The following is a 22,625-nucleotide window of genomic DNA, read 5'->3' on the forward strand; positions in this document are numbered from 1 at the left end:
AACCTCATCTCTACTAAAATGCAAAAAGAAAAAATAAAAACAAATTAGCCAGGCATGGTGGTGGGTGCATGTAATCCCACATACTTAGGAGGCTGAGGCAGGAGAATTGCTTCAAGCAACTTGGGAGGTGGAGGTTGCAGTGAGCTGTGATCATGCCACTGCACTCCAGCCTGGGCAACAGAGTGAGACTTTGTCTCAAAAAAAAAAAAAAAAAAAATGTCATGCACTCCGTTCCTGCCTCCATGCAGACTTGTGGAGGCCATTTCAAACCAGCAGAGAGAAATTTTTTATTCTTAGTGATTTTTGCATGGGAGACAGCTGACATTCAGAGCTGGGCTGATAATCTTCCACTGGCGTGGATCCTGCAGGAAGAGCTGGCTTTGGTTAATGGCCATTAGCCCCCTGCTGCCTGGCAGACCCTTTGCAAGGCTCAGGGATGAGCAACATGATGGCTGAGGGGATGACCTTTGACTTAGGGTTCCCCCTGCCCCCCTGAGAACCCTGGCTCTCCCTTTGCTAGTTGTGTCACTTTGGGAAAGCTATTCAGTTTCCATATCTGAAAAATGGGACCCTTGCTCACCTCATAGGGAGTAAGTGATACCACGATTGTAAAGTGCTCGAGACACCTTGGTGAACAGTAAGAGCTCCAGAGGCGGCTCCGTGCATGTTGTGTTCATGACCACACTACACAGGCCCAGACTGTGTTCACACAGGTGCATGCCAAGAATCCGATGACACGGTCCCTGTCAGGGTTCTCACAGTCTGTGGGAAGGTAGACATGGGGAGTTTTTGGAAAACAAGAGAGTCCTAACTTACTTTTAGATGTGTGTGTGTATGTGTGTGTGTGTGTGTGAGGATGTGTATGTGTTGAGTGGTGTAAGCCAAAGTATGTGAGTAGATGTGTGTCTGAGCATAGGTGTGTAAATATGTGTGTGATAGAGTTGAGTGTGGTGCATGTGAATGTATCGGTATCTGTGTGAGGGTGTGCATGTGTTGGGTGTGTGCATGTGTGTGTAAATGTAGGTGTCTACATGTTGGGTTGAGCATAAGTGTGTATGTGTGTGAGAGAATTGCATGTACGTGGTGTATGTGCATGTGTGTGTGTATGAGTTGAGTATGTGTGGTCTGTGTGTATGTGTGAGGAAGAGTTTGTGTGTGTGTGTGGGGGGACATAGGTGTCTATGAATGTGTGCAAGTGTGTGTGAGAGTTTGGTGTGAGGGGGCTGTGTGTGCATGTGTGTGTGTGAGTCAGGTGTGGGGGGCTGTTGTGAGTGTGAGCGCGGAGGATTTTAGGTGCCTTTGGTGATTGCTGGTGCCGTGTGTTGAGGGCGGAGCCGTCTGCTGAGCATGCGTTGGGAGGTGTTAGGGGATGCCGGACAAGCTGCATTCATTCATTCAGCAAATACATATTTGAGGTCTCGTCTGTGCTGGGTTTTGCGCCATGCGTGGGGACATCGCTGGTTACTGCGCACCTTTTTTTGCAGTTCTCCTCCATGGGCCGCAACCTCGTTCCTCCCCCTGCTTGGAGCCCTGGGGCTGACCCTGCCAGCTGCGCCCCGGGTTCCCTGTCACTGTCTTCTGGTTGAGTCCGGTCGGTGGAGGGCTCTGGCAGGACGCCAAAGGGCAAAAGGAGAGGGAGGCTCACATCTTGGGCAGCATCTGGGCCCCTCCTCCACAGCTGTGGTTCCTGCCAGGTGGCCCCTCTTCTAAGCCTCCAGTAACGCCATCCCCTCCCCTTGCTCCGCCAGCTGAGTGAGGGGCCCCTACTTGCTAGTTCTGGGAGCCCCAGCATCAAGAATTGTTGTTTCTTTAAATGGTGTTCATTCGCACAGTCAGGTGAATTCTGTTTTCTGCTGCATCCTTACACATCTGGCAATGTGCTTACTGCTGCTTGTTCAATCAGGCTGGAGTGTCTTCTTCTCAGGATGCATTCCCAGCCTCCTTTTTGTTTCTTTTCTCTTTTTTCTTTTCTTTTCTTTATTCGTTTCGTTTCTTTTTTTTTGTCATAAAAACAGCAAATCACCAGACAGGAGACTCTGAGGTTTATTTTAATTTTGAAAATTCTAGATTTGGCTTTCTGTTCCCTTGCCTGCTCTGGGGTGGGGGCTCTGCCCTGGGTGGTTCCAGAATGCTCTTCACTTTGTGGGGGAGGAGGGGGAAGATCAGCATCTGCATCCAGCTGTGCCCTGCCAGGGGCACCCACGGGCAGCTGTCAGCAGCCCCAGCAGTTCCTCCTTCAGAACTGCTCTGCCTCCCCCAGCCTCCTCCCACTTACTCAGCTGCTTTCTGCATCATCTCTTCAGCACCTCCTGACCCCCAACTGCCAGAGAGCCAAAAGGAGCCTTCTAGTTCATCGTGTTATGCAGTCGATATGTGTAGAGCACCTGCTCTGTGCCTGGCCCTGCTCTGAGCACTGAGGATCCAGCAGTGAGCATCGCCAGCAACCTGCCTTCATGGAGCTTGTACTCTGGTGGGAAGAGACAGAGAGTAAACAGAGAGATGCACAATCCTAATAGATCAGGTGGTGCACGCTTAGATGAAAAATGAAACAGGTGGCCAGGCGCAGTGGTTCACACCTGTGATCCCAGCACTTTGAGAGGCTGAGGCGAGGGGATCACCTGAGGTTAGGAGTTCAAGACCAGCCTGGCCAACATGGTGAAAGCCTGTCTCTACTAAAAATACAAAAATTAGCTGGCGTGATGCTACTTGGGAGGCTGAGGCAGGAGAATCGCTTGAACCTGGGAGGCGGAGGTTGCAGTGAGCCAAGATTGCACAACTGCACTCTAGCCTGGGCAACAGAGTAAAACTCTGTTTCAAAAAAAAAAAAAAAAAAAAAAAAAAAAAAAAAAAAAAAAAGCAAAGGAGATAAAAAATGCTGGCATAGGGTATGTGAGCTGTTTCATGCATGGTGGTCTTAGAAGGCCTATGGAGAAGGTAACATTTCAGCCGAGACTGGGAGGTGTGTCCCCAGGGAGAGGCCCACAGATGTCCAAGAGAGAGTGCATTAGGCAGAGTGGGCTGCAGGTGCAGAGGCCTTGAAGTGGGAGCCTGTGGGGGGACTGCAGGAAGAGTGATCGGAGGAAGGATGAGGAGGGAAGTGTCTGGTCATGAGATCCCAGAGGCACAGAACAGACCTTATAAGGCCTCAGAGGCATGGGAATGACTTTGGAATTTATTCTGAGTGAAATGGAGGCCTTTGCAGAAATAGAGAAGCAATAAAGATTTCAGGATCACTCTGGCTGTTGTGCAGAGAAGGTGGAGGGTAGGCAAGAGCAGAAGCAGAAAATCAGAAAGGGACTGTCCTGAGGACAGTAAGACCTGCCTCCCTGCCAGCAGCGGCATAGCTACAGCACAGTGTGACATAACGCAGGGTTCACATGAGGTGTGGGTTGCTGCTGTTCTTGTAATTGACAGCATCGTCATCACCCCAGCCGTGTGTGAACTTGTGGAAGTTATTTTTTCTGTCCAAGGTTCAGGCTCTTCATCCATAAAATGGGGAGAATAATATCTACCTTTTAGGGCTGCTGTGAGGATTTTTGCTGCTCAGGTATATAATTCTCACAGAAAGTGAATGCGATAACTATGATTCTCATTTTAGGGATGAGAAAACTGAGGCTCCATCACTTAACCAAGGTTATACCCTGCTCATCTGATTCTAAACATTCAGGCCTATCAGAAGGGAACACCCCCAAATCTAGGGCTAACCTAGAGATGTATCATGTCTGTGTTTTCTGTTCCTTTGTGACTAAGGTGAGCTCAAGATCCTTTTGTTCTAGTCCAATAGATTCTAGGTTCTTACCCCAGTGACCAAGGAAGGCCCAGAAGCCTACTTCTTTGACCATTACAAACTCACAAGTCTATCCTGTTGGCTCTGAAATCAGTTAATCACATCAAGAGGGACAGATTCACCTTCGCTGTGCTCCGTTTCTCACAGAGGCATTGTGGCGATGAATAGACGCTATAATAATGGCAATTGATTCCGTAGTTTCTAGTCAGGTACTATGCAAAGCATTTTAGACATGCTATCCCATTGAACCCCACAGCAATTCTATGAGATTAATATTCTCATCTGCATGCTACAGGTGAGGAAATGGAGGGTTAGAAACCCAAGGTCATGTTCCTAGTGAAGGGCAGAACCGGGGTTTGAATCTAGGACTTGGTAACCCAGGTGTGTGCTCCCTCTGCGAATATCCCCTGCTTATTCTTCTATTCTGTTTCCAGCTTGGTCATGAAATATTCATGCATGGAATAACTAATTAATTAGATGACTAATTAATTTATTTGGCTGAATGAATGGTGCTGACTTGGCACCATGGGGAGAGTAGAATAGCTCAGGGAAAGAATGACTGATTGGAATCAGATGGGTCTGGAAGGAGGCTGGGACTTCTGGGCTTGCTAGCAATGTGGTCCTAGGCAAAGTGGCTGGCAGGTTAGAGACCCCCCAGAGATGTCCACATCTGAATCCTTGGAACCTGTGATTGTGTTATCTTATGTAGCAGAAAGGACTTTGCAGATGGAATTAAGGCGATGGATCTTGAAATGAGATGGTTACCCTGATGGGCTCGATTGAATCACACGAGTTCTTATAAGTAGAGACCCTTCCTGGTTGTGGTCAGAGGGAGAGATGCCAGGAGAGAATAAGACTCAGAGAAAGACTCACCTGACCATCACGAGCTTTGAAAATGGAGGGAGAGGAGCATGGGCCATGGGGTGCAGATGGCTTGGTTCCCCAGATCAGGGCTTAGAGTCGGGAATCACCAGCTTTGGGTCCTTCTGAGCTGTGTTCTGCCATTGCACCTCTCTAGCTGCACATTGAGGGAAAGGTTGCTCACTTTTTTACTAGGTCATTGAGGAAGGTTTTTCTTTTCTTTCACCTCTCACTTGCCATGTGACCTGAGCTAAATGACTTTTTCTTTTTGAGTCCCTTTTCCTTGTCAGCAAAATAAAGATGTACTCTGACAGCCTCTCAGATATCCCTTAGCTGTAAGACTCTGTGGGTCTGTGTGTTTCCAAGAAGAAAACCCAACCCTGAAACAAAAACAAAACTGAAAACCAAAGGATGACATCACTACCTTAGAATAATAAGGGATAACCTTTACTGGCTAGAAACCAGACCCTGTTCATTTAATAGCTCATTTAATCCCCTAACAGTTAAGTGCTGCTCTTATTCCCGGGCACAGAGAGGTGAGGTGTCCGGCCTCAGTCACACAGCATGAATGTGGCATGGTGGGGCTTCACCCTCAGGAGTTATCCTTCACAGGCCACGCTAATAACCAAGAGCATTGGACCATTTCCGTATTCTCTCCTCCACCCTTTGGGTTATCCTGAGTCATCACGAAGAGCTGGTCATCTCTTGCTTACACCCATCTCGTTGTGGATTTAACTCTATTTTCCTAGTATCATCAGGTCACACTTTCATGTTTCTGGAAATCTAGAGCCGAGCTGGAAGAATATTCAGAGATGCTTAATACTCATGTCTTCATATTGTTGGATGATATGTGGGTCCCATATTCTAAGTGATTCCAATCATGGCTGATATTTATTGAGTTCTTATTATACACTGGGTCCATCCTTAGAACTTTATGTGTGTGATGGACATAAAGATGGAAACAGTAGCCACTGGGGGTTGGGGAGGGAGGGGAGTGTGGATTGAAAAAACTACCTATTGGGTACTATGCTCACTACCTGGGTGATGGGATCCATATCCCAAACTTCAGCATCACACGGTGTACCCATGTAACAAACCTATACATGCACCCCCTGAATCTAAAATAAAATTTGAAGACGCCTCAGTCGCCTCATGGATAAGGCATTGGCTTCCTAAAATAAAATTTGAAATTATGAAAAAAAAAAAAAAAAAAACTTGATGTGTGCTAACACTTTTACTTCTCACACCAACCCTGTCTGATGAGGTGGGCCTTCCTCTCATTGCACTTTGCGGATGAGGAAATGAAACCACAGAGCATGGCTGGGATAATGTGCCCGTGTCACACAGAGAACGTGATGAGGCAATGCTGGGATTCAGACCCAGGCTGTCTGCCCGCAGACATCAGGCTTCTACTCACTTCACTTTACTGTCTTTTTCAAGATTGCCTCTTCTGCATAGTAATTCTACATAATGATTTAGAGACTCTGTAATGAAAGGGTTGCACGGTTAAATAAGTTTGTACAAGTAAGGTTAAATAAATAAAACTAAAGTCTGTATACTCCTGAAATTTTTTTTTTTTGTTGTTGTTGTTAATTTGAGAGGGAGTCTTGCTGTGTTGCCCAGGCTGGAGTACAGTGGCATGATCTCAGCTTACTGCAACCTCCGCCTCCCGGGTTCAAGAGATTCTCCTGCCTCAGTCTCCTGGGTAGCCGGGACTACAGGCTTACGACACCACATCTGGCTAACTTTTGTATTTTTGTAGAGATGGGGTTCTGCCATGTTGGCCTGCCTTGGCTTCCTAACGTGCTAGGATTCCAGGTGTGAGCCACTGTACCCGGCCTCCTAGATTCTCGAAGAGCCAAATGGTTATCAGGATCTTCAAGAGCAGGATGGAGCAGGCCTTTGCATTAAGCTCATTTGACCGTGGGGACTCTCTCCTTGCGGTGCATCATCTCAGGGCACATATTCTGTGGAAATTGGCTCTAGAGGCATTCTAGGTGGGAAGGTTTTTGGAGGAAGGGTTCGTAGCTCTAGTTTCTGTTTAGTTCTTGCTCCATTCCAGTTGTCCTCCAAATACCCCATCATCACCCTACTGATGACTGTGCTGGCTCTGCTACACACCTGACATACGTTCAGGGAGAAGCTAACATATGTACCGAGTTTCCAGAAAGGACAGTGCACTTCAGTGCGCCAAACTGGTAATTTGCCATTTCGAGAATTTTTCCCAAAGTAGATGATTTCTGTTAAAGCAAATCACTTCTCCTAACTGATCCATACTTTTGGTAAGTCTGGATTTTCATGAAATAGGCTATTAAAGCAGGCCACATTTGGATTTTTTCCTATGGACAGGAGGAAATGTTGGATGGGGCGAGAAGGACAGAATAGGGTGTGGAAACCATAGGATAAAAGCGTGGGTTTTCCTAAAAGTTGCTCAAAAGAATAATATGACTTCTGCTTTTCTTTTTTTGAGATGAAGTTTCACTCTTGTTGCCCAGGCTGGAGTGTAGTGGCATGATCTTGGCTCGCCACTGCCTCTGCCTCCCGGGTTCAAGTGATTCTCCTGCCTCAGCCTCCCAAGTCGCTGGGACTGCAGGCATGTGCCACCACGACCGACTAATTTTATGTTTTTAGTAAAGATAGGATTTCTCCATGTTGGTCAGGCTGGTCTCGAACTCCTGACCTCAGGGAATCTGCCCACCTCGGCCTCCCAAAGTGCTGGGATTACAGGTGTGAGCCACCACACCTGGCTGACTTCTTCTTCTTCTCTGGGTGGCAAGTGGGGAATCCAGCACCTGGTGAGAGGGCAGAACTGGTTAAGTTGTGGGGAGGTGCAGTCTAACTTATAAATCTTTAGAAGTCTTGGTTGTCTAATCTGCTGATTTTCTTGCTCACAGCCCCTGCAGAGATCTTCTCAGTCTACTTTAACTCTGGCATGTAAGGTTTTTCTCCTTGCAGAATCTCATTTGGTTAATTTTCATATTCAATTCTACTCTGTCTATGATTACTAAGCACCTCCTATGGTCTTGCTTTGAGTCAGGCACTGTGGCTTTAGTAATCCTTCTAATTCACACATTCATTCATTCATTCATAAGGTCCTGGAGATACAGAGATGAATGAAGCATGATCTCTGCTTTGGAGGAGAACTCAATGGAACAGACAGGAATAAGCCAATAAGTCAATCTAAGCTTCTGGCAGAATTTAGCAGTCAAGGTTGACAGGGATGGAGAAATACAGAGGTTTGAGAGCTCATAACCATGTGCTGGGATAGGTAGGCCTGCAAAGTTTTCTTGATGGAAGGGGCAGTTGAGTTGGGCTTTGAAAGATGAGTAAGATGTAGCTATACAGAGAATTTGGTAGAAAAGACCTGGTAGAAGAAACTTCCTGAGCAAGGAGAAGGACTTGAGGATGTCTAGAGGGTGTTATTAGCTTGTCAGTGGCAAAGTGGCACTAAATCTAAGTTCCCTGGTTTTTTCTAGGACAACTGGGGACCTTTCCTATGTTAGATGCTCTTTTAACATCTGACGGTAATGGAAAGCTTTCTAGGTAAAGAGTTTCTAAACAAGGAACCCAGGTAAGTTATTTAACTTTTGGTACCTCATTTTTTTTTTTTATCAGCAGAAGGGGGACAAAGTACTTAATTTATAAGGTTAAGAATTATAAGTAGATGATGTATATAAAGCTTTAGAACTGTGGTTGACACTTAAGTGATTATTAAATGTTAGTCATTTTTATCATTATTTCTGCTATTCTGGAATACATGAGGATTTCAGCAAATAGTTGACCATGAGAACTCTAAGGGCAGGCACACTTAATTATTTCTGCATATTCTGCACAGCCAGTTTGTGAGCCGGTAACTTTTGATAGATGCCTTTCAGATGACTTGAATGGCTCAGTAAATAAATATGAGATAAACATCCATTGTTTCTAGGAAACTCAGTGCACCAGTTTTGCTTATTCTTGAGGTTCTAGACACCAGATCCTGGCCTGGGTGGGAAGAGCCCCATGCCACTGGGCCAACTCTCTATCTTCATGTGCATCCTCTGTGAGTTCCTCTCGGGTAAAGAGCAGTTGACCCCTGTTTAGAAAGATTGCCTTTCACAATCTCCCAGTTCTCTAGATGGGACTTGCTGAGCCAACAGAATGTACAGAGAAGAACTAACTATTTTTAGGGTGAACTAGAAAGATTGGAAGTCTGTTCTCTTCTCAAATATCAAACCTCCAACCTGTGGACATCCAGAGAGGAGCTATTGAAGAATCGGAGATAGAGAGCTATTTGTTGCACTCTTACTGCTTAAAATTCCCACAAAAAATAATAAGAGACCCCTGGTGATGAAGTGTCTTCTCTGTGCCAGGGACTAGGTGAATTCTTTACATGTACATTATCGTTCTATGCTTACAGCAACCTCATGAGATTGGTTTAATTCTTCTATTTTAGACAGAAGATTTTAGATTTTAGCAGATAAGAAAGTTGAGGCATAGAAACAAAGTATGCTCTCCACAGCCACACTGAGAAGACAGAGTAGAGCTGCAACTCCAACCCTGTCTGCCAGCTTCAAGACCCAACCTCTCTATGAGGATGAAAATAGTGAAAAAAATCAAAACAGACAGGAGGAGGCAACCTCGGCCTGCAGGCTAAAGAATGCGCTCACTTGCTCAAGCCACAGGGCAGAGGTGGAACACATCATTTTGCTGGTACAGAGGCAGATTCACAGATGAGAATGTCACAGATTCTGTCTTGGAGATGCTCATGTCCTTACAAGGGAGGTGTAAGGATTACCTTGTTTTTTTGTCTGCCCATCTTCCTCGTTTCATATTGGGATCTCCCCTTCTCAATTCACATGCCAAGTGGAAGGTTTGCCAGACCAAATCCCAGCACTCCTCTGGCCAAGGAGTGAATGCTTGACTCATATTGGAAAATCAGGCTATAGGGAAGTAAATAATGCCCCCCAAATCGGAAAATGGCTAGAGCTGATTAACCCGGCTAGCAGCATCCTAAAGATAGCTGCCCATTGGTTCTCGCCATCTGGCTATTCAGCTTTCCTTCTTTCTGAGAACTTCCTTATGGCAGCTACTGTAGGTTGGTTCACTCAGCACCCATCCCAATTCCCTTCAAGCCATGCCTTCTCTACTCTAGAACGTGGAAGGCTCAAAGTTCACTTTGCCAGACTTCCTTGCAGCTAGGAGTGGCCATGAGACTTGACCAGTGGGATGTAAGTGTAAGTCTGCTGGGGCTGTCTATCCCCTTTCCCCTTCTTCCTGCTGGGATGTGGACCTGATGCTTGCAGCTGTGGCAGATACTAAGGTATGAGGTAAAGCATGATGGAAAGCTTAAGAGAATTGCGTGCACCAGCCTGACACTGCTTAGTGACGTCAGGCAGGCATGGAATTCCCTTTGGGCTCCTTGCTGAAGACCTCCGTCGTGGTTTCTGTTACTTGTGGCCAAATTCACCTCTTTCTTCACTGATACATGATCTGCACACTTTCTTTGCACTTTTAAAAACAGGGTGTGTGCTTGAGGTAGGCAGCGTTTCTGTTTGCAACTAAAAAACCTCAATTGATATAAGGAAAGGAAAATAATATGATGATGATACAAAGCAAACCACAACACCAGACAGAATAAAGTATGTTCTCCGGGGAGGAGGATGGTCACAATGCAAGTTCATGTAGACATTGTCTGTTACATTTTTAAGTTTTCTCACAGTATTTTCCCTCCTTCCCTCCCTCCCTTCCTCTCTCCCTTCCTTCCTTTCTTTTTTTGAGATGGAGTCTCTCTTGGTCACTCAGGCTAGAGTGCAGTGGCATGATCTCGGCTTATTGCAACCTCTGCCTCCCAGGTTCAAGCAGTTCTCTGCCTCAGCCTCCCATGTAGCTGGGATTACAGGTACCTTCCACCATTTGTATTTTTTAAGTAGAGACAGAGTTTCACCATCTTGGCCAGGCTGGTCTTGAACTCCTGACCTCATGATCCACTTGCCTTGGCCTTCCAAAGTGCTGGGATTATAGGCGAGAGCCACCGTGCCCGACCACAATGTTTTCTTTTGACTCTCCCATATATCCCGTAAAATAAGAATTATTATTATCCGCATTTATAGGTTAAAAAAGTCTTAGAGTTTAAGTACTGTGGAAATGATTAGGTGGGTACAAAAGAAACTGTGGTTTTTGCTATTTCTTTTAATTACTTTTAATAGCAAAACCCGCAGTTGCTTTTGCATCAAGCTAAGAGAATAATTAAAACTGTGAGAGCTTCATGAAAGGGGTGGTTTGAGCTGAGTTTTGAAGGATGAACAGGCATTTGAGAAAGGCAGCAGGTGATGGACGGACCATTCTAGCTGAAGCAAGAGCTGGAAATGCTGGAAGGCTAGGTGAGTTTGGGAAATGTGGTTGGTGCTCAGGGCTGGGGCCTAGAGAACTTGGGAAGCATGTAAGCGAAGCAGGGTTAGAATAGTTGGCAGGGGCCAGGTCATGAAGGGTCGGTACACTAGCAGTTTCTTTGGGTTGCAGAGAACAGAGTCATCCAGGTGAGCTCCAGTAATGAGGTCATTGTGAAGATACATATGGGAATAAAGGAGGCTCTGGAATTAGGGCAAAGATTCTTAGTGAACTGGGACTGTACTACAACCAACACCACAGAATGAATGTAAACTTCAGAACATTCAGACCTTATGGAGATTGGAATGGACTTTGACAACATAAATTTGTTCAGAGTCAAACCCAGTTCTAGTAACTGACTTTCCTTGTCTTCCTCTCAGTAGCAAAAACTCAATGGTTCCTGCTCTAAAAGTCTGATATTAACACGAAACCCTTTTGTATTCAATTCTCTGTGTATATCCTTAGCTCAAATCCTCGAGAGTGTGTTTTAGGATGAAATAGGCTCTGCTGTGATAACAGATAAACTAAAACCATCAGGGCTTCACATAATCACATGAAGTGCCACCTGAAATATGTGTCCTCAAAGTTCCCCAGGGCAAGAGAAGACAGGGACAAAGGCACACAAGTCCTTAACATTTTAATTCTTATCTTTGCATTCCATTCATCAGAAGTAGCTACATGGCCCTACCTAATTGCAAGGGAGCTGGGAAAGAGGAAATCACACAGAGTATTTGATAATTGTGAACGCTCCCTGCTATGAATCTGCTGGATCTCATTGGTCACCCTCATCTCTACTGGGCAATGTGCTCTTGACGGGGACATCTCATTGGCCCCTTTCCAGGAATGGGTTGGCTTCACTGCCCTTTAGTCAGGTGTCATCTCCTGGTCCAATGAGCTATGGCCTGGAAAGAAGAGGTCGTGGTCTCTATGATCATAGGCAGGACAATTTCCATTTGAGGACTTTAATGATTTAATGGAACCACTTCACTATATTATGTGAAGACTGGGAGTCTGTGTTGAGGAACTGGGGAGCCATTGAGGGTGTTAGCAGGGCAATGAGAGCCATGGATGGATTTACATTTTTCACAGGTCACTACTCTGAGGCTGGGCTGAGCATAATGGGTTGGAGGTAGAGAGACTAGTTGTAATGCTGCTGTTATCATCCAAGGAAGACACTAGATGGAAATGGAATTGAAGTAAAAGGCTGAAAGGGAAGACCTTGCAGAATGAAAGCAGGCAGGAAGTCATACACCAGGATAACACACAGAGTATCTTACATGTGGTTGTCATCAGAAGTGAATGAGACCCTCCCTGTCTGTAGAGAACGTAGCACACAGACTCAGCACCTGCTATTTTGCCCTACTCAAAATGTTTGATACAGGACCTTTCAGCTTCTGCTGGAATACTTCCAGGGATGGGAAGCCTACTACTGTCTGAGCAGTCTTTGTGGACTTTGTCCATGTACTTTGCGGACATAGTTAATACTTTGAAAATATCTTCTTAGATTAATCTCAATTCTTCCCTCCTCCCTCCAATCTTTCTGTCTCCACCCATCATCCTTTTCTCTGTAAAATCCCTCCTCATAAGGAAGGGAGACAAGTCTTTTTGGCTCCCTAAGATTTTCTCCTCCTCCTCATCCTTCCAGCTTCCCAACATATCCCAGAATAGAACTTCCCACTCAAGGTCTCACCTTGGCCTTGCCTCTGGGGACATTATGATTTTCCTTTATCAAGATGGGGAGCATCTTAGGCTTTCGAGGGAGCAGAGCCTGGACCTCTGAAAGGGCACAGACCATGGAATCAATAGAACTCATTGGTCATTAAAGTGCTTTCCTGGATATTCTTATAAGAGGAAAAGATTACGGTGAGACAATGGTAATCCCTTAAGCCAGGAGGAGGAGGGTCTTGGGGACTAATAGGTGCGATGTTCAGCTAACTGGATGCTTATGCTGGTGGTTCTAGGCCTCAAGGCATCTCAGTAGCTAAAGCCTTCTTGACCAATGAAATCAAGTGCCTCCAGTGGGTGTACATGTTTTAATCTGAATATAAAGCCCAGTTCCACTTTGCTCTGTTATATATTTAGTGCTTATTTACTGAGTGCCCACTAGGACCCAGGCAGTGAGAAATCTGATGAAAAAGACAATAAGCCCTGTCCTCATGGAGCTCAGGATTTTGTTGGGAAGAAAAAGAAGAACTTACCATAAGTAACAACAGTAAAAGTGATAGTTTAGGGCTGGGTACGGTAGTTCATGCCTGTAATCCCAGCACTTTGGGAGGCTGATGGGGGCGGATCACTTGAAGTCAGGAGTTTGAGAGCAGCCTGGCCAACACAGTGAAACCCCGTCTCTACTAAAAATACAAAAATTAGCTGGGTGTGGTGGTGTGTCCCTGTAATCCCAGCTGGTCAGGAGGCTGAGGCAGTAGAATGGCTCGAACCTAGGAGGCAGAGGTTGCAATAAGCCAAGATCATGCCACTGTACTCCAGCCTGGGGGACAGAGCAAAACTCCTTCTCAAAAAAAAAAAAAAAAAAAAGTGATAGTTTAATAAACAGTAACATGTGAGCCAAACATTTTACATAGATTATTTTATTTAATCTTACCAGTGACCCCATGAGAAACTTTTCTATTCCCATTTTGTAGATGGGAAATTGAGGTTCAGAAAGGTCAAGTAAAATCCTGAGATGCCACAGCTAGGAGCTAGAATGCATGTCCTCATTTAAAAATGCTTTTTGCTTTGATCCCCCATCACACACACACACGTACACATACACACATACACATGCATATACACACTCTGGGAAACCAGAGGGGAAAGAGCACCTAACCAGCCCAGGATTGCAGGGAGCACTTCCTGCAGAAGTGACATCAGAACTGAGTCCTCAGTAAGCATGCAACCTTGCCAGACAGAGGGGAGGAAGAGCTTTCCAGGGAGAGGGGAGGACATAGACAACACACCAGGTGAGAGAGCGTGCGGTGGACCTGGGACTCTCTAAGTTGTTTATGATTGACATGCAGCTTGACTGGAGAGAAGGATGGGACATGAGGATTGACAGGTGGACAAAGTCAGGCCAGGCTGGGGAAGACGGGCATAGTCACTATGACCTTTGTTATGGCTGGAGGAGGTGACCTGACAAATATTCATTCTCTGTAAAGCAGGAGTAGACTTCAGGCCACACTGCCTCAGTCTGCTCCCTCCTCCCTACAAGTCCTAGGGTGAGTGAGAAAGTGCCTCCTGAGGTTCTTATTGTCAAAAGGATGCAGTTTCTGAAAGAATGGAAGATGGGTGTTCACTCTTAGCTTTATAACTTGTTATCTGAGGGAATCTTGGGCTGGTCTCTTCTCTAAATCTCAGTTTTCTTGTCTATAAAGTAGGGGTATTAATAGCAATGTCATCACAAAGTTGTACTAGGGAATAAATCAGATGAGATGAAAACATACACATACTTCTTAACTATTTCGTGTTTAACTCTTTGTTCTGGTTACCCGTTGCTGCATAAAAAGACCCCAGAACTTGGGCTGGGCGTGGTGGCTCATGCCTGTAATCCCAGCATTTTGGAAGGCCTAAGCAAGTGAATCACAAGATCAAGAGACTGAGACCAGCTTGGCCAACATGGTGAAACCCTGTCTCTAGGAAAAATAAAAAAAATTAGCTAAGAGTGGTGGTATGTGCCTGTTATCCCAGCTACTTGGGAAGCTGAGGCAGAAGAATCGCTTGAACCTGGGAGGTGGAGGTTGGAGTGAGCCAAGATGGCGCCATTGCACTCCAGCCTGGAGACAGAGCGAGACTCCATCTCAAAAAAACAAAAACCAAAAAAACCCCTCAGAACTTAATGCTGTAAAACAACCTTTATTTTGCTTCTGAGACTACGGTTTTGGCAGGGCTTGGGAGGGAACTGTTCATCTCTGCTCTACTCACTTTCAGCTATGGCAGCATAAAGGCATGAGCTGGAGTCATCCGAAAGCTTATTTATTCCTAGGTCCAGTAGTTGCTGCAGCTATCAGCTAGGACCTTAGCTGAGACTGTAGGCAGAACATCTCATCCGGCCTCTTCATGTGGCTCCCTTAATACCTTGGCAGCTGGATTCCCAGAAGCACCCTGAGAGAGCACCAGGGAGAGGCAATAAGATAACCTAGTTCCAGAAATTAGACAGCGTGGCTTCTACTTAATTTTATTTATTAAAAAAGAGTCACCAAGCCTGGACCACATTCATGAGGAGGAGAATTATACTCTATCTTTTGATGAAATGAGTTTCGTTGGCTCAGCCAAGGTCACACTCACGGAGCTGGGGATTTGGGTATTGACTTGGGAGGTGGTTCCACTACATCTCTACCTGGCAAACTTGCATCCTTTTGAGGACTCAGCTCTGATGTCACTCTGCAGGAAGTGCTTCCTGCATCCTAGGCTGGTTAGGTGCTCCTCCCATCAAAAGATGGAACTTTGTTTTAAAACCATGTTTTAAAACCAGCATACCCTTCGTTGTAGCGAGTTGTTATCATGTGGCAGGCAATGAGTCAGATGGTGGTGGATATGAGCGGTAGGGAAGATAAAGTAAAGTCTCATTCTTATTTTGCACTGATTTTAATGAGGTTAACAACACTTACATGGCTGATAGCTCAGACACTGCATATGAAGTTGCTTCATGCCATAAACAGGTAAGCTATTATATCACATTTCAAAGACAGAGGGGTACTATTAGAACAGTATCAGTTGGTTGAAAGTAATACAAGCTTAGTTTATCCTCAACAAAACACTAGCAAAACTAAATTCCACAGCACATTAAAAAGATCATTCACCATGATCAAGTAGGATTCATCTCAGGGATGCAAGGATGGTTCAACACATGCAAATCAATAAATGTGATATGTCTTATCAACAGAATCAAGGACAAAAACCATATCATTTCAGTAGATACAGAAGGAGCATTTGATAAAATTCAGTATCTCTTTATGATAAAAACTCTCAAAAAACTAGGCATAGAAGGCATATCCTTAACACAATAAAGGGCATATATGACAAACTCACAGCTAACATCATACTGAATGGGGAAAAATTGAAAGATTTTCTTTTAAAATATGGAAGACGACAAGGATGCCCACTTTCACCACTTTTATTCAAACTAGTACTGGAGGTACTAGCCAGATAAATTAGAGAAGATAAAGGGTATCCAAACTGGAAAGCATTAAGTCAAACTGTCTTCGTTTGCAGATAACATGATCTTGTAGAAAATTCCAGAGTCTCCACTGAAATCTCTTAGAACTAATAAATGAATTTAGTTAAGCTGTGGTATACAAAATAAACGTGCAAAAATAAGTGGTGTTTCTATAGACCAATAGCAAACTAGCTAACAAAGAAATCAATGCAGCAATCCCGTCCACATCAGCTACAAAACATATCTGGGAATAAATTTAAACAAAAAGGTGCAAGATCTTTACAATAAAAATATAAAACATTGATGAAAGAAGCTGAAGAGGATACAAATAGATGGAAAGACATTCTGTGTTCATGGATTGGAAGAATTGATATTATTACCATGTTCATTCTACATAATGTGATCTATAATTCAATGCAATCTTGATCAAAATACCAGTGTCATTTTTCACAGAAATAGAAAAAACCTAAAATTTTTATGGAACTATAGAAGACTCAGAATAGCTAAAGCAGCCTTGAGCAATAAAAACAAAGCTAGAGGCATCATACTACCTGACTTCAAAATATGTATGCTATAAAACTGTAGTAATCTAAACAGCATAGTGTTGGCATACAAATAAACACAGACCAGTGGGACAAAAGAAAGAACGCACAAATAAATCCACTCACTTACAGCCAACTGATTTTCTACAAAGATGCCAAAAATACACATTGGGGGAAAGGACAGTCTCTTCAATAAATGGTGCTGGGAAAACTGGATATTCACATGCAGAATTCACATGCAGAAGAAAGAAATCAGTCTCCTATCTCTCACCATATACAAAAATAACTAAACATGAATTAAAAACTTAAGTGTAAGATCCCAAACTCTAACATTACTAGAAGAAAACATAGAGAAAATCCTTCATGGTCTGGGCAAATATTTTTTTGGATAAGAACCCAAAAGCACAGTCAACAGAAGCAAAAATAGAAAATAGGATTATATCACACTAGGAAGCTTCTGTACAATAAAGGAAATAACAGAGTCAAGAGACAGTCTACACAATTTGAGAAAAATATTTGCAAACTACTATGCATCTGACGAGGGGTTAATATCCAGAATATATAAGAAACTCAATTCAATAACAAAAAACAAATACTCTGATTAAAAAATGGGCAAAAGATATGAATAGACATTTTCAAAAGAAGACATTCAAATGGCCAACAGGCATATGAAAAAATGCTCAACATTCCTAATCATTAGGGAAATGCAAATCAAAACTGCAATGAGGTATTGCCTCTCCCCAGTTAGAATGACTATTATCAGAAAGATAAAAAAAATAACCAGTGCTGGCATGAATGTGGAGAAATGAATGGGAGCCCTTGTCCTATATAGGTGGGAATGTAAATTGGTACAGCCATTATGGAAAACAAAATGGAGATTCCTCAAAAAGTTAAAAATAGAACTACCATGTGATCCAGCAATCCCTCTACTGGGTATTTATTCAAAGGAAATGAAATCATTATGTCAAAGAGATATTTGCATTGCCATGTTTATTGCAGATCTATTTGCAACTTAGATATGGAGTCAACCTAAGTGGCTATCATTGAATGAGTAGATAAAGAAAATGTTTTGTATATATGCAATGAAATACTATTTAGCTATAAAAAAGAAGGAAATCCTGTAATTTGTGACAACATGGGTTAACCTGGAGGACATTACGTTAAGTGAAAAAAAGGCACAGAAAGACAAATATCACATGATTTCACTCATTTGTGGAATATAAAAAAAGTTGACCTCATAGAAGTACACAGTAGAATAGTGGTTACCAGAGGCTGTGGAGGATAAGGGGTGAAGGAAATGGGAATAGATTGGACAGGGGGTACAAATTACAGATATAGAATAAATAAGTTCTGGCTTTCTATTGCATAAGAGAGTGACTATAGGTAACAATATGATATTATATATTTCAAAATAACTAGAAAAGAGGATTTTGAACATTCTCTCCGCAAAGAAATGATAAATGTTTGAAGTGATAGATAAGTTAAATGCCCTGATTTGATCATTACACATGTTTGCATGTACTAAAACATCATAGTCACCTCTATAAACATTTATAATTATGTGTCAGTTGAAAATAAAACCTAAAGAAAACCTAGTTCAAACTAACTTATGTAATGAAGAGAGTTCATTGGCTTATGTAAATAAAAGTCTAGAGTGTGTGCTTTAGGCAGCGCATGGTTCAGCCACATAAAGGTGCTTCTGATGACCTCTTTATTTTTTATTTTTTACTTCTTTTCTTTGCCTTCCATGGTTGTGAGACAACTGCTGGAAGCTCCTTGGTTATGTGTCTCTTCATTCCTAGCCAGATAAAAACAAATGATTTTCTCTTTTGTTTCTGGCAAACATCCTGAAATTCACTCTGATTGGACCAGTTTAGATGGCATGACTACTCGTGGACCAATCACTGTCTGAAAGTAGATGGAACTCAATGATTAGCTTAGTCAAGGCCACACTCCTGGAGCTGAATAGGGGTGGAATAGCTTTCCCTGAACCTCATGATGGAGATTAGCAGGAAGGGAGAACAGAGGAAGGTTCTGAAGAGCTACTCTTCATTACCCACTTCATGTCTTCCTTCATCATCTTTATTATCTCCTGTGTTCTCTATGCCTGTTTTAGTAATGAAGACTGTTAAGCTGGGCTTTGGGCTGGGCATGAAAGCTTGGTCTTTGTTCTGGACAAGAAAAACTCTACTGCCAGGCATGGTGGCTCACTCCCGTAACCCTAACACTTTGGGAGGCCAAGGCAGGAGGATCACTTAAGTCCAAGAGTTTGAGAACAGTCTGGGTAATATGGTGAAACCCTGTCTCTACAAAAAATACAAAAATTATCTGGGCATGGTGGTGCATGCCTGTGATCCCAGCTACTGGAGAAGCTGAGGTGGGAGGACGCTTGAGCTGGGGAGGCTGAGGCTTCAGTGAGCCATGATGGTGCCACTGCATTCCAGCCTGGGCGATAGAGTGAGACCCTGTCCTCCTGCCAGAAAAACTCCAAAGAATTGTTCCTTTGGGGGCCCCGCCTCTTCCCTCTGGGACTCTGGCCTCTAGGAGGCTGAGGCTAGAGATATATCTCACAGAAGCAGATCAAAAACTGGAAGGGACTTAAGGTCACATTGTCCTAGTGTGGAAACTAAGGCTCAGACAGGAGAATCCCTGGGCCACAGAGTCACAGAGCCTTCCTTTCCTCTGATACTGCCATTTCCTAAACTAAGAACTAAAGTGCATCCATGCAAACACATACTAACATCCCTGACTAGAAACTTCTCCTCTGTAGGACTTAGTTTTTCTCTCTGTAAAATGAAGTGACGTCTTTGGCTCTAGGCTCTGCAGTGAAGCAAGAGTGTATTAGCTGGAGGGCATTCTAAATGCATGCCCAGCTTACCTAGAAATTGTGATGTGCCTGCAGGAAAGCATGGTGGGTGTGTGCATTTTGAACAAGCTCCCTAGGTAGCACTGAACTCCAGCCTCACATCACTTTAAAATATTGTGTGAAGTCCCTTCCACTCTGGCCTCCAGACCTCTGAACTTAGCCTCATCTATTAGTCTGTTTTCATGCTGCTGATAAATTCATACCTGAGACTGGGCAGTTTATAAAGATAAAGAGGTTTAATTGGACTTAAATTTCTGGGGCAGCCTCACAATCATGGCTGAAGTAAGGGAAGAGCAAGTCACGTCTTACATGGATGGTTGCAGGGAAGGAGAGAACTTGTACAGGGGAACACCTTTTTAAAACCGTCCGATCTTGTGAGATTTATTCACTGCCATGAGAAAAACACGTGAAAGACTGGCCCCATGATTCAGTTATCTTCTACCAGGTCCCACCCACAACACGTGGGAATTCAAGAGGCTCCAGGACTAAGAGAAAGGGAGAGGCAGGGGTTGTCCTAGGGGAACTGCCCTCGGTGACTCTCCCACAGAAGAAAGGAAAGAGGCTTCAGTGTATTGGCCAGAGACCAGCATGCCAGGCCAAGACTTTGCAAGGGTGCTCCTGGCTGAGCCTGACTGTTCTGATGCCCTGGGCAATGTCGTCATGCAGTGAGGCCACATGCTGGCCAGAAGCCCTTTGGCTGACCAGGGCTGTCTGTGAGGCAAGGAGCACTGCATCCCTCCCTGCCACCCGCTCACAGCACTCAGGTTACTGAGTGTTTCTAGAAGGAAAATGTTTTTAGAAGGAGGGCCAGAGTTGGAGTCAAGAACCCCAGATTCCAGTCCAGATGCAGCTACCTATGGGTGAAGGGGTCCTAGCAACTGTAAGCCTCAATTTTCTCATTTGGAAAGGAGGTCTGATGGCTGCTGCCCAGCCTTCTTCTTTTATAAGGCACAGGATTTAAAAGGCAGTGGAGCAATTGGTGAAACGACTTGGTCGACAAGACTCATGTGGGAGGATTATTATTCCTTTTCAAAATAACAGTGGCTTCAAAGCTGGAACCTGGAGGCACCAGCAGTGTTTAGCCCTGCCAGTGAGCTGCCATCTTACAGATTGAGATAAAGATATAAGACGCAGAGAGGAAATGCTGCTCCTGGAGGCTTCCTTCCTGGTTCTCTCTCTCTCTCTCTCTCTCTCTCTCTCTATTAGAGACCTGCAGGGGATCTGAGTGGCTTCCAACTTATACAGTGCTACCTGATAGAACAATTTGTGCCGCTGGGCACCTGTCATCACCTCCTGAGAGACAAGAGGCTGGAGGTAGAAAACAAGCTGCACACAAGGCTGCCGCCCGAGCCCTGCCTCCCCTCACTATGCTCCTCTGCACCTGCGACTCACTCACTGATGCTTGGAGTTTCGTGAACTCTGTCATTCAGGCACTCTCTCATGATGCCAGCTCACCTGGCTTCCATCTGTAACATTGCTTCCCGGATATTTGAAGTCAATCTGATTTTTCATTCTTAAATACGTATCTTTGGCCTGGCACAGTGGCTCATGCCTATAATCCCAGCACTTTGGAAGGCTGAGGTGAGAGGATAGCTTGGGCTCAGGAGTTCAAGATCAGTCTGGGCAATGAAGGAATACCCCCATTTGTACCAAAAAAAAAAAAAATTATCTAGGCATGGTGGTGCAGACCTGTGGTTCCAGCTATGCAAGGAGGCTGAGGTGGGAGGATCGCTTGGGCCTGGGAGGTGGAGGCTGCAGTAAGCCATGATCACACAACTGCACTCCAGCCTGAGTGACAGCCAGACCGCCCGCACCCTCTCTCTATGTTTAACAGAAACTTCTCTGTTTTAAATGTAAGCCCAACTCCCTTGTGAGTAACAAGTTGCTGTAAGAATAAATATGTGATTAGGAAAATAAAAAATCGTGTACATCCTAAAGAAATTTAAGGACACAGGTACATGAAGTGTTAATTACACACAGTGCAACTGGGCTTTGAGATCAGTATTTGCATGTGGTATTGGAAAAGACAGGCTTTGAGACCAGACACCTGGGTTTTGACTCGCGTTCTGCCGCTCACTGTGTAACCTTGAACAAGTCTCTTAACCCCTCTGAACTTCGGTTTTCCTATCTAGATAAGGGAGAATGATAACTTCATGTCCTTCCAGTGTAGGTACCACACTTCGGGAAGCCCTGAGACAGCAAGTGTCGTCAGTGCTTGGGGAGCGTGTACAGGCGTCGAGATCCATGTGCGGCGTGTTTACGTGCGTGCAGCAAGTCACTCTGATTTAATCCAAGCCTTCGGGACAGTTTGCAGATGAAGCAGCCACGGGTTAAGGAGAGATTAAGTGACTTTCCCAAAGTCCCTAGCCAGGAAACACTGTAAATGGAGATCAAGCTGGAGCATTGGACCTCAGACCCGAGCTATTTGGCACGATTAGCAGCATTAAGCACACAGTGGTGGCCAAGAAAGAGTGTTTGAATGAAGAAAGTGACGTGTAGCGGCTGAAGGAATGCCGATTAAAATGCAGACCTAAGAGTTCTGGAATGTCTGTTTGAATCAGTGGCTCTCCAGTGGCGGTCGTGAAGCTGCAGGTGGCTGGGCTGCAGGAGCTCGCTCCCCTCCTCCTGAGGGTAGGTCGAGGGGCTCATCCGATGGATGTTTAGTTTCTCCATTTTTTCTTTCTCAAGAGCAGGTCCTTCCCCACCTTTTAAATTGGGATTTTGAGTAAGATTTCATTGGAGAGAGAATAAAATATTATTATTTTTTGTTAAGAGCAAGTTGGAAGAGCTCTGTTTAGGTGACCTTCAAGATCTCCCCTAAATCTCATTGGTCTTATAATTGGAGTGTGAGCATTTCTGCATCCTGGTTATATAGTGTTGGAGAAGTTGGTCAGCATTCTGAGTCTTCACTCCACCTGTAAAATGGGCATGAGGAGACAGAAACTACTTACTTCGCAGGGTTATCGTGTGGAGTGTGTATGTGAACGTGCCCTGAGAAGAGCAAAGGATTCTGCAGATGTGTGGGATTAGTGAATTTGTGTCATCATCAAT

The sequence above is a fragment of the Sapajus apella genome, unplaced genomic scaffold, assembly GCF_009761245.1.
Source record: "Sapajus apella isolate SASKATOON/1434 unplaced genomic scaffold, GSC_monkey_1.0 scaffold3, whole genome shotgun sequence".
NCBI classification, from domain to species: Eukaryota; Metazoa; Chordata; class Mammalia; order Primates; family Cebidae; genus Sapajus; species Sapajus apella.